The sequence below is a fragment of the Mus musculus genome, chromosome 1, assembly GCF_000001635.26.
Source record: "Mus musculus strain C57BL/6J chromosome 1, GRCm38.p6 C57BL/6J".
Lineage (NCBI taxonomy): Eukaryota > Metazoa > Chordata > Mammalia > Rodentia > Muridae > Mus > Mus musculus.
In genome coordinates this window covers 155519952-155531137 of record NC_000067.6, presented here as the reverse complement: position 1 = coordinate 155531137, position 11186 = coordinate 155519952, and the positions used below count along the sequence as shown (strand labels likewise).

Below are 11186 nucleotides of genomic sequence, written 5' to 3'. Positions count from 1 at the left end.
ATGCTGAGCAGGGTGACATCATGAAGAACAGCTTCGAGTAATGCTGAAAAAAAAAAGCAAGCCTGTGTTAGAACAAGCTTGGACAAAGAGAAAGTGAAAGAAAGAAAGGAAAAAGGAAGAGAGAAAGGCTGGAAGCAGGCTAGAAGGAGGTCTTCCTCAGAGACCCGTTATTCTCGTTATTCTCCTGTGCCCTTTGGTTCCCATTGATTTCGTGATAAATTATGCATGACCATCTCCACTGGCATTCGGACCCGGCAGTGAGAAATGATGGATGTTCTGGTGACCCGCGTAATTTGTTTGGGTTCAAAACAATTGTCTCAGCCTGTTGCTGAAATCGCTTTCACCGTCTCTACCCACAGTTGAAGGGCTGAGCGGGGCCCAGAGGAAGGAGTGACGGCTGAGATTTCAGCACATAGCTCCAGTGGAGCACCTGCCACTACACAGAACACAGAGCTACAAAGCTTTAGTCATCTTTATCAGAGAAGAGTGAGCAGCACTCAGTTCAATCACATCCGGTAGAAGAGATGAACCAGACACACACCGGGTCCTCTGGAGTGGGAGAGAAGAAATGAGGTAGGCTTACTGAGGGAAAGGAACAGAAAGCAAGGCCTGGTCTGAGCCTACCAGCTCTGCTGGCCCTTCTCTGTGGAGGGCTGGGTCGGGCAGCAACAGAGCAGGAGGCTGGGAAGGACGGGGAAGCAAACATGGCCACTAGACAGCCATCACAAGCCATCATGGACTCTGGGCACCAGCAATCAGGCCTCCAAAATCTGAGGGCAAGAAGAAGGTTTAATCACTCACAAAAGTATTGAAAAGAGAAGTTGTTGGCATTTGTATTTGTCTTCTGGTTTTCTGAACATACATGTAATAGTTTCCACGTCCCCCAGTGTCTGGCGTGTCACAGGTTTTGCCTAGCTCTAGAAGGCTGAGGCAGAGAAAAGTTAGGGGCCCTGTCCAAATGCATGCTTAGGTCCCTTCCAACATAGACAGAAGTTGAGCTAGAGAATTAGAATTAGGGAGGGGGAAGAGTAGAAAGAGGACAGGAAAGCTGAGAAGAACAAACATTCGCAAATGAACAAGCAGGAGACGGCCGAAGAAACTCTAGATGCGTCAGACAGGTTTCTGCCCTTGAAGGGCTTCTGTAAGAGGCGGGAAAAGATGAGAGGCAGTAGTTCAAATCTTGCCACTGGCAGAATGTAGAGGGAATCTCTTGTGTACGGTATGGAACTGGGGTACGGCGGAATAGCCCGAGGTGACAGCAGAAGGGGTCACAACCCAGTGTGGAGACCCAGTGTTGCCACCTGACGTGATCTGGGCCTGAGAAGAACAGGGGTCTGGACTCCGGCATAGGAAGCCTGTGTGTAAGGGCACTGCCCTAAAACGGAGCCAAATCTGAGGCAGTAGCTGCACTTGCCGCAGTGGCTGGGCCGCGACTCGGTGAGTTACTCGGTGAGTGTTTGGGCTGCCCCTCCGGGAGAGTCGTTGCAGCCCGGGGCACAGAAATATTTGGAACACCTTAGAGTCTGTCCCATCTGGAGCCAGAGTACTTTTGTGCTGTTGTTAATCTGCACCCTATCTGCATCTGAGGCTGGGGACCTGAGGATCCTCCTGTCCCAGGGAGGAAGAGCAGGCCATAGAGCCACCGTGGACAGTGTGGTTGGCTTTACAAACATGCCGGGTACGGACTAATTAAAATGTGCTACACCAGCTCTGGGTGAGTCACCTAATGTAATCAGAAGTGACAAACTGCTCCTGGCATAGAGCCCACGACAGCCTTTCTGTCCATTTGCAGCCCTGGGTTGATTAGCTCAGTAACTAACAGTGTTTCAGGATTGTATTTTTCTTTCTACCTGTGACAGTGTAAATGTGATAGGTTCCATTTCTCTTCCAGATCCTCTTGCCTTTGCTGGTCTCTGTTGCTGTCTGTGGTACATCCATCACTCCCAGGTTTCAAATCCTGCTTCCTGCTCCATCTCTTCCTCCTCCAGCCTCCCCCCTCTCCTGCCCCCCCCCCCTTAAGCACAAGCAAAGCCCAGACATTGCCTGTCTCCTCTCCGTAGTAGAGCAGCGCTAACACAAAGCAGTTGTACGTAGCAGACTTTTCCAAAGATGTTGTGGCTAATGAGAACAGACAGAGCTATTATTGCCTAGAGCAGGAAATCATTTCAAGTTTAACATCAGATGTTATTGTTCCTAGAAACGCGTTGGCCATTCCTTCTGTGAAGAATCTCTGCCTGTTTGTGTCCCTCCTTGGCATCCCCAGGGCACTCTGAAGCCAAAGCTGTCTAAAAGGAGATCAAGAAATATCCCATCTGTCTATATGGATGGAGCTATTATTTATTAAGAGCCAGGGACTCTCCTAACCACGTACTGTATCTTTCTGAATACTCTGTATGCTTTCCCGTGGGACTCGTTTTTTTTGTGTGCAGTCTCCTGTGGGAGTTTTTTTGTTGTTGTTTGTTTTGTTTTCTTTGAGGAAACGTGAGAGTTGGGATCTGAACCCTGCTCCTTCTTCTCCAAGCCCGTGTTTCTAATTGCTATGCAGCTGCCCTGTACCGCCCCACACACTCCTTAGATCATCAGAATTCAGATCTGTTACTTACCCCTTAACTCAGCAAAGTTTTCTGTAGAGTCAGGCAAAAATTCCCCTAACATTTTCTCCCATGCAATTGAATCCTTTGCTCTGGCAAATCCCCCTCCCCCTCCCCCTCCCCCTCCCCAAGAGAACTTTCCTGTCCGCTCTGATCTCCTTCCCAGAGGCGCCTCACTGACTCTTCTAGATAACATTTTGCTGTCTCTGTCCCTACTCCCCTTTCTCCTACTGTCAGCTCACCTAAGGAAAGAGCCTCATTTTATCCTGGGAACTAGAGTCTGTTCATTTGTTCTACCCCTCTTTGAGGCAGGTGAACCCAGCAGGCAACAACACACCGCATCTCTCAGGTATTTCTCCCACAGTTGGGAGCAGGAGAGCGCTGGAGCTAACGCTGTATTTTCTTCCTCTTATCTCCTCTGCCTTCTCAAAGCTGGGCTTGGCATTCCATTAAGCCAGGACAGTCTGCCTTCCTGTGTCCTCATAATTCTAAATTATGTCCTTGCCATTGACTGGGATAATAGCCCCAGATAAGAGGGAGCTTTTGCATGACCTTGGCTCTGACAGACGCTCACGAGAACCAAGTCTGTATAAACCTGAGGGGAGAAATGACAACTCGGCGGCTCGAAGGAACACACAGTCCTGTCTCCAAACACCAAGAGACGATGAGTCACAAACCAGTGAGCAGATTTTAGAGAGTGGGGTGGGCTACCTATTTGCCTTTTTTTTTTTTTTTAAGAAGGAGAGAGAAAGACATGCCGCCAGTGTTGGAGTGCAGTGATCTGTGAGATAATGATGGAAAGCAGACAGGGGAAGCCAGGTTATAAAAATGTTGGGCAGGAGATAAGGGGTCCAGGTGGTCAGGAGCAGTGGAGCTGGCCTGAGAGAAGACTGACTCTGGCTAATGAAGGCCTGTGGCCACATTCCTGGAGAACAGTGGGAGAGGGTAAGCAGGCCCCAAGTAGAGTATAGCAGAAACAAAGGTGGGGGTGGGGTGGGAGAGAATGAGAGCGGCCTGTTCAAGGGACAATGAGTCACCCACTTGGCTTTTCTGTTCTCTCAACAGCTGCCACATAATAGCAGGCATCTAACAGGTTATCATTTCTTCCCTTAAAGATCTCAAAAATAAAGTTAGAGACCCAAATTCTCAATTTGGAAAATTCTCTCGTGATGTCAGCGCTCAGAGCCCGGGGAGGTGATAATTCCTGAGGCCAAGGTGAACCTGGGCCCTGGCAAAGTTCTCACCCTCGCTGGCTGGGAACTCCGTTTATTTAATGCTCTGGTGATTTGGGGATTCTGTTTTAGGAAAACCTAAAAATAACCTGGTCAAATCTTGCTTTAATTAGTAAGCATCGGGGTTGATTCTGACATTCTCCTAGCCGATCACAAGCTTTTCCACTGTCTTACTTTAGAAGCCGTGGAGCCAGGAAGTGTCTGTCGGCGGGAACTAATCCTGGTCACATTACTACACAAATGTCCCGGTGGCTTCACATCAGTCCTGCTGGTCTCTGCAAACTTCCAGGTATGTGTTCAGAGAGGCTGGGTTGTGAGTTCTTCTCCCTAGACACTACCGAAGCAGCCCCAGTCCAAGCCTGATGTAGGGGGGCGGACGGGTCTTCTCTGTTACAGAAGAGGCTGCTTTTCCAGAACTCTTTATTGAGGAGCTCGCTCTGCATCTGGCTCAACCTAGAAAGAATCAATCTTTTACCTACTATCATTGTTTCAAAAGCCACTTTTTAACCAGTCTCTCTTTCCTATTGGTTACTGTTTATCTCCAGTGCATTCAGATAGGGAATTGTTTTAACAAAGAAAGGAAGGAAGGAAGGAAGGAAGGAAGGAAGGAAGGAAGGAAGGAAGGAAGGAAGGAAGGAAGAAAGGAAGAAAGAAAGAAAATAAAAAAAGGAAAGAGAGGAAGAAGAAGGAGGAGGAGGAGGAGGAGGAGGAAAAAGAGAGAGAGAGAGAGAGAAAACACTTGTCAGTGTACGGAAGGAACACTTGAGATACCCTGTTCTCTTAGTCATCTGGAAATGCTAGGGAAAAACCAGCTAAGCCTCCTGGGTACATGAAAGTCACCTTTCCCCAGCTCAAAAATCACATTTCAAAGGGTGTTTGGTGCAAAAGCAAGGCAAGTAAAACCTACCCACAAAATAGTGTTAAGGGGAGTACACTGTTTTCCACAACAGAGCACAGCTGGTCTGGGACACACTCAGAAACAGCAGTGAGCAAACCCGACTGCAGGGAGCCAGGTGGCCTTGAGCAGAACACCTAACATCTCTCCACGTTCTCATTTCATTTAGAAATCAAGTGGGAAACACCCACTGTGCTTTGTCTCACGGTGACCAAAGGAAAAGAAATACGTCTAAAAGCACTTTGTAAACCTCAGGGCTTTATCGGTAACGCTTAAAGAAATCACAGAGGTGAATATTTGGGGACATACCTGGTGCAAAGCTTTATTTGTAAGTGGGTAGGAGTGGTACCTGTGAGCATACACAGGTCAAAACAACCCCCAGAATTGGTTTTCATCTTTAAAAGGTTACCAACTCACTTATAGTGTGTGTATATGTTACATGTCTGGGGGAGGAAGTGTGTAGGTCAGAGGACAACTTTTTGAAGTCATTTTCTCCCTCCATCTTTATACATCTTTTCATGGGTTCTCTGAATTGAACTTAGGTTGTCAGACTCTCTCATTATTATTATTATTATTATTATTATTATTATTATTATTATTATTAATTTGAGACAAGGTCTCACTATGTAGCCCTGGCTATCCTAGAACCCATGGTATATATCAGACTGGCCTCTAACTCACAGAGATCTACTTGGCTCTGCCTCCAGAGTGCTGGGACTCAAGGCACATGCCACTATACCCAGGCACATGCCACTATATATTTATTTTTGTGCTTTTTATTTTTATTTATTTATTTTTCTTCTGAGAACATCTAGGGATGGAACTCGGTTTTTCATGCTTGTGAGGCAAAGGCTTTTTTCTCAGAGCCTCTTTCAAAATGGCACTGTGGGGTATCTGCTATTTTATGTGATTTAAATCCCATGATTAGCAGGTTATTAATTAATACCCTAAGAACATACTGTTCTGCTATTACTTTGTCTTCCAGACGAACCATTTATCTCCGTACTTGTCGCTTAGGATTCTCTCCACGGAGTAAAAATGTTTGGAAGATCTGGGAGGAAATGGAGTGACATTTTTCTAAGTGTCTTCTGTCCAGAGACAAAGAACTTTCTCTTAGACCTCATAGGACAGTTGACCTGACAACATGGAGCAGGTCTAGAAGAAGGAGAAAATACCCTGAGAACAACTGACCAGGAGAACTGGAATCAACCAGTTAGAATGCCTGGAGAATCCCAGTCTGGTGAGGGAGGTCCTTCCGGGGTGAACAGAACACAGGAAGACTCCATGGTCCCAGGGAGGTAGAGTGGGAGGCTGCCCAGCCCCCTCCCTCAGCTCCACTCCCTTTTGAAGCCTAATCAATAAGAATGTCACAGAGGCGCTTTTCTAAGAAGGCGATGATTCGTGATTCAGGAAAAACCAGGGAGCCTTGGGAGGCAAATCAATACCCCAATCTCCTAGTGACTGGCGTGCTCAAAACATCCAATAGCTTGGGGTCCCCTTCTGGAGCTTATTTTCAAACTGATTTCTGACTCATTTCCATTTGAGACAAAACCATTACACTAGTTGATGCTAACAGGCAGGAAACTGGGCCCCTAAGTTTGCTAAATGAAATATTATTTCTCCCCTGCCTTTCCACATCACCGGCCTTTGCTTATTTGGTGAAAGAAACCAAAGAACATTTTACCTCAGTCCTGACAGCTCAGGTTGACAGCTGCCACAGTCTTGTGGGACCCTCCTCAATGCCCTCCTATATTTACAGGACAAATAACCCCAGGGTTTCCCTCTCAAGTGAGCATTTGAAGGACCCGCAGCCCTGTAGCAATGTAGAACCAGATGGGTAGTGTCTGGTCAGGGCCCTACTCTATCCCCACTCTCTCTGCTCTCTACTGAGCCTGCCTCTACTTCCTAGTGCCTGAGGCCCTGTTCTTTCTTTATCTACATTAGTTACAGCAGCAACAGCTCGAAGACTGTTTTGTTGTTGATTTGGTTTGGTTTGGTTTTTTCCTATAAAAGAAGTGGAGAAGGAAATTTTTCTTTGAGTGGCATTTTGACTAACAGAGAGTGAGGTCATAGAACATTTCTTTTTTTGAGGCAGGGTTTCTCTGTATAGCCCTGGCTGTCTTAGAACTCACTTTGTAGACCAGGCTGGCCTCGAACTCAGAAATCCGCCTGCCTCTGCCTCCCTAGTGCTGGGATTAAAGGCGTGCACCACCACGCCCGGCTGAACATTTCTGCATCTACCTTGGAACAATGGATTATTTATACTTCACAAGTAAATGGAAGATAAAGCTTGGTACAAAGAGACAGTTAACTGTCTACGTATTAAAAACTTCCGAGTAGCCGGGCGTGGTGGCGCATGCCTTTAATCCCAGCACTCAGGAGGCAGAGGCAGGAGGATCTCTGAGTTCGAGGCCAGCCTGGTCTACAAAGTGAGTTCCAGGACAGCCAGGGCTATACAGAGAAACCCTGTCTTGAAAAACCAAAAAAAAAAAAAAAAAAAAAAAAAAACCCTTCGGAACTAGAGAGGTCTGCCCCCCACTACTACAGATGAGCAGGCATATGGTGGGGGATGGGAAAGAGAAGCTGAGTGGGTTTTGTACTAGGAAGAAGGCAGAACTGGGCACTCAAGGGTGGTAAGGAACAGCCTGATGTGAGTAGCCTGTGCTGCCACCTGAGGCCCTGGGGATGTCCCAGCCCATGCTGCTGCAGAGGACTATGTCTGGGTCCATGACCCTACAGTAGTAGGGGTCTGTGTCGATGTCTGTGGCCCATGCTACCACAAAAGGATGTCCCTGGTTTGGGCTGGGGCCATGTTGATGTCTGTGGGCTGCACAGAGCTCCCTCTGCCCCTTGCCTGGGAGAGGTGGCCCTGATGGTGTGAGCTCAGGAAAACTAGCAAGCTAACCCAGGCCCAGATTCAAGGCTTTGAGCTGGCTTACTCCAGCATCTAGTCCATCTATGAGCTGTAGGAGCCAGAGAAAGGGCTGGTCCTGTATAACCAAAGGTGCAGGATCTCCATGACACCGGGCAACAACAAAATATCCTAGAGGAGTCCTGGTGAGGATCCAGTACTGATGGTGTAAACGGGAGCCAGTGTCCTTGAACCAGACCTTTGTAATGAACATCTGCCACGAAAGCTGTTTGGGGGTGGGAGGAGAGGTATACAAACCACGTGACACACCACAGTTTCCATAGCAAGATTGTTTTGTTTGGTTGGTTTTGTTTTCTTTTGGGGTGGAGGGCAGATACTGAAGGATGGGAAGATGAACGGGATTGGGGTGCCTGATATGTATGATGTGAAACTCACAAAGAATCAATGAAAAGTTTAAAAAAAAAATACAAACTTCCAAATTAGAGCTTCGCCGGGTGGCTCTCATACCTGTAACGCCAGCACTCAGAAGACGTATCAAGACAAGAACAGAATCCATCAGAAGAGTCTGTCTCAGCAGACCAGAGGCTGGTGAGGTAGCTCAGTGACAGAGCTCTCGCCTGGCATTTCATAAGTCCTACACCATCCACAGGAAGAAAAATAGTTTCAAAGTCAATTATATTTACTGCCTCTTTTAAAACTAGTTTCTCAAAGTCCTCTGCCCCTCAGTTAACCAATCAAGACCGCAGAGATGGTTATACAGAAACATGACTCTGAGATTTAAGCTACCGTGACCAAATACAATAAAAATAATGTTTTACCAGTTTATTGCATAGATGTTTGCCAACTCCTACCGGAGACAAATGAAGTAAAAGGGACCTCTGCCCCCTAGGGACTTACAGTTGCTATTTAATATGGAGCGTTATCTCAGAGGACAAAAGCACTCAGCATCAGTTTAGGACCTAAATTCCATCCCCAGATTCCACAGGCAGGAGAGAGGCCACTCCCAAAAGATATCCTCTGACCTTCAAAAGTGCACAGTGATATGTACACACACACACACACACACACACACACACACACACACACACACACACACACGAATGAATAAATGTAAATAGTAACTACAGTGGATAGACTACGGATATTCCGTAGATAAAGTTCTTGCCAGGCGTGGTGGCACACACCTGTAACCCCAGCAACAGATAGGACCAGAGACAGGGGAAGGCTCTCTTTGGTCTCTACATACAAAGGCAAACACACACACACAAAGTAAAAGCCAGGCAGTGGTGGCACACACCTTTAATCCCAGCACATGGGAGGCAGAGGCAGGAGGATCTCTGAGTTCAAGGCCAGCCTGGTCTACAGAGTGAGTTCCAGGACAGCCAGGGCTACACAGAGAAACCCTGTCTCAAAAACAAAAAACAAACAAACAAACAAAAAACCAAAAAAAAAAAAAAAAACCAAAAAAACCAAAACAAAAACAAAAAGCAAGCACCTACATACAACACATACAGAGAAATAGGAGGGAGGGAAGAATAGATTGCAAGTGGTTCAGACGCATATTTAAAATTCACTAGAGAAAGTGGTTTTATTGAATTGGAAAAAAAAAGTGGCACATGTGGAGGGAGAAGCAGAACTAGAATATAAGTGGGCAAGCAAAGGAGTGTGTTGTTGCCGAGTAATGCTCACCTAAGCTCCGGGTCCCCACAGGTGGGGTCTGCTGCTGCTGCCATTGCCTCTGTTGTTGTTGCTGCTGCTGCTGCCACCGGGGCTGCTGCCACCACTCACACTGCTCTTTCTGCTGAAACAGGGAGAGCGTGGAACTTCTGCACTACCCGAGGGCTGCAAACACAGTGGCTGTGCCTGGATTACCCGCGTGTCAGCCAGCATAGAGGGCAGGATGATACACAGTCTGGAACTCATGCAGGTCCTGCTCCAGACACACTGCCCAACTGCGCGATAACCCTGACTCTTAACAACAAGATAGCTGAGATGAAGAATCGTTCATGTTTTGGATCAAGTCTCCACGAAAGACTGATGTCTGTGATTTATGCTGCTCTCCTTCCCCCGCCGCCATGCAGAGGTCATGCTGATGTCTGTGGTCTGTGCTGCCACTGGAAGGCAGTGTTGAGGTCCGTGGTCTGGAGACCAGGTTGATTTGAGAAAACATGTTGATGTCTTTGGTGCATGTTGCTACTAGAGACCATGATAATGTCCATGATCTGTGCTGGGGCTAGAGAGGTTGATGTCTGTGATCTGTACTGCTGCCAGCTACTATGGGCAGGAAAGCTTCTTTTGCAGTGGTATTGATGACTGCAGACTCATACCTGAGAGTGAGAGACATAGGTGGCTTCTCATTCTTTGCCAACCTCCGCTCACCCCCTATCCCAGAAAAGAAACAGTTCAGGCATCAAGCTATAGAAGAGAGTTCTTAAAATTGTAATAAAGATGCTGAAGTGTAGCTCTTCACAGTTGATGGCTTCTGTGGGTAGGGCCAAGGGGGACCAACACAGAGGAATCAATTTTCTTTAAAGGGCTGGCCACGGGAAGTCAAACCATGTTCAATTGAGTATATGGACAACCCAAACTGAACTTGGTATTGGATTTTTTTTTTTTTTTTTGAGGGAAGGCTGGATCTGGGAGGAAGGGGAAGCAGATGTCATAGGGTGAATTGTATGAAATTCTGAAATAATGAATAAAAACATTATGTTAGGGAAAAATAAAATTCATTAGAAATCCAGGAGATGAACGATGTTGATAGCAAGTTCATGTTCACCTGTGAGACTCACGGACACTTTCCCATCATTCAGGAAGTTGTGCATTTTTAATGTTTCATTTTAATGTGTGGCTTCTCAGAGGGGACATCTGGCAACAGGAAGTAAAATCTTCAGGAGGTTCAGTGCTTCCTCTACTGGAATTTCCATAATTAAGATGTAAACATTATACTTTATAATAGACAAAAAGCTGGAAACGATCCAAATGTTCGGTGATGTAGCATTGACTGAGTTATTGCATATTCATTAGTAAAATGTGTGCAGAAATTAAACGCCATGTTTTCAAAAAACAAATTTCACAATGTTCACACCATATTGTTGAATGAAAAGCAGCTGACTCTACAACTGTGCATAGTATGAGCTCAAAAGATGCACATATATCCATATATTTCAGGGTTGTTCAACAGAGAGTAATTAGCGGTGGCTATTTCTGTGTTCTTTGAAAAATCTCTAAATTTCATGCTGTGTTGTGTGTGTTATACATGTGTGTGTTATACCGTAAGATGTGGATTGTATATACCTGTTTGAATATAAAATATCCAAAGCTACATTGTTATACTACACATCACCTTTGTGGTTACTAATAAAAGCAGTAACTGCTTTTGCGTTTGGTTTATTGAGATAGGGTCTCAAGACCCAGGCTGACCTTGAATCCGCTATGAAGCTGAGATGACTGAAGGCCTGAGCCTCCTGTCAATGCCTCTAAGTGTTAGGATCATTGGTGCATGCACTATAGCTGGCCTTAACTACCTTTAGCTTCTCCTTTCTTCCCCCCTTCTCCAGCCTTTCAACCCACTAACACTAGATAGGAAAGAAAAAAGG

General features: G+C 46.2%; 1 long non-coding RNA gene across 1 annotated transcript; it reads left to right on the top strand.

Annotated features, from left to right (window-relative positions):
• The first annotated feature begins 4026 nt into the window (after positions 1-4026).
• Gm5532 (predicted gene 5532) lies at positions 4027-10965 on the top strand. The gene is made up of 2 exons (NR_132128.1): positions 4027-4112; positions 9301-10965. It is a non-coding gene; the product is annotated as a predicted gene 5532 (long non-coding RNA).
• The last annotated feature ends 221 nt before the right edge of the window (positions 10966-11186 follow it).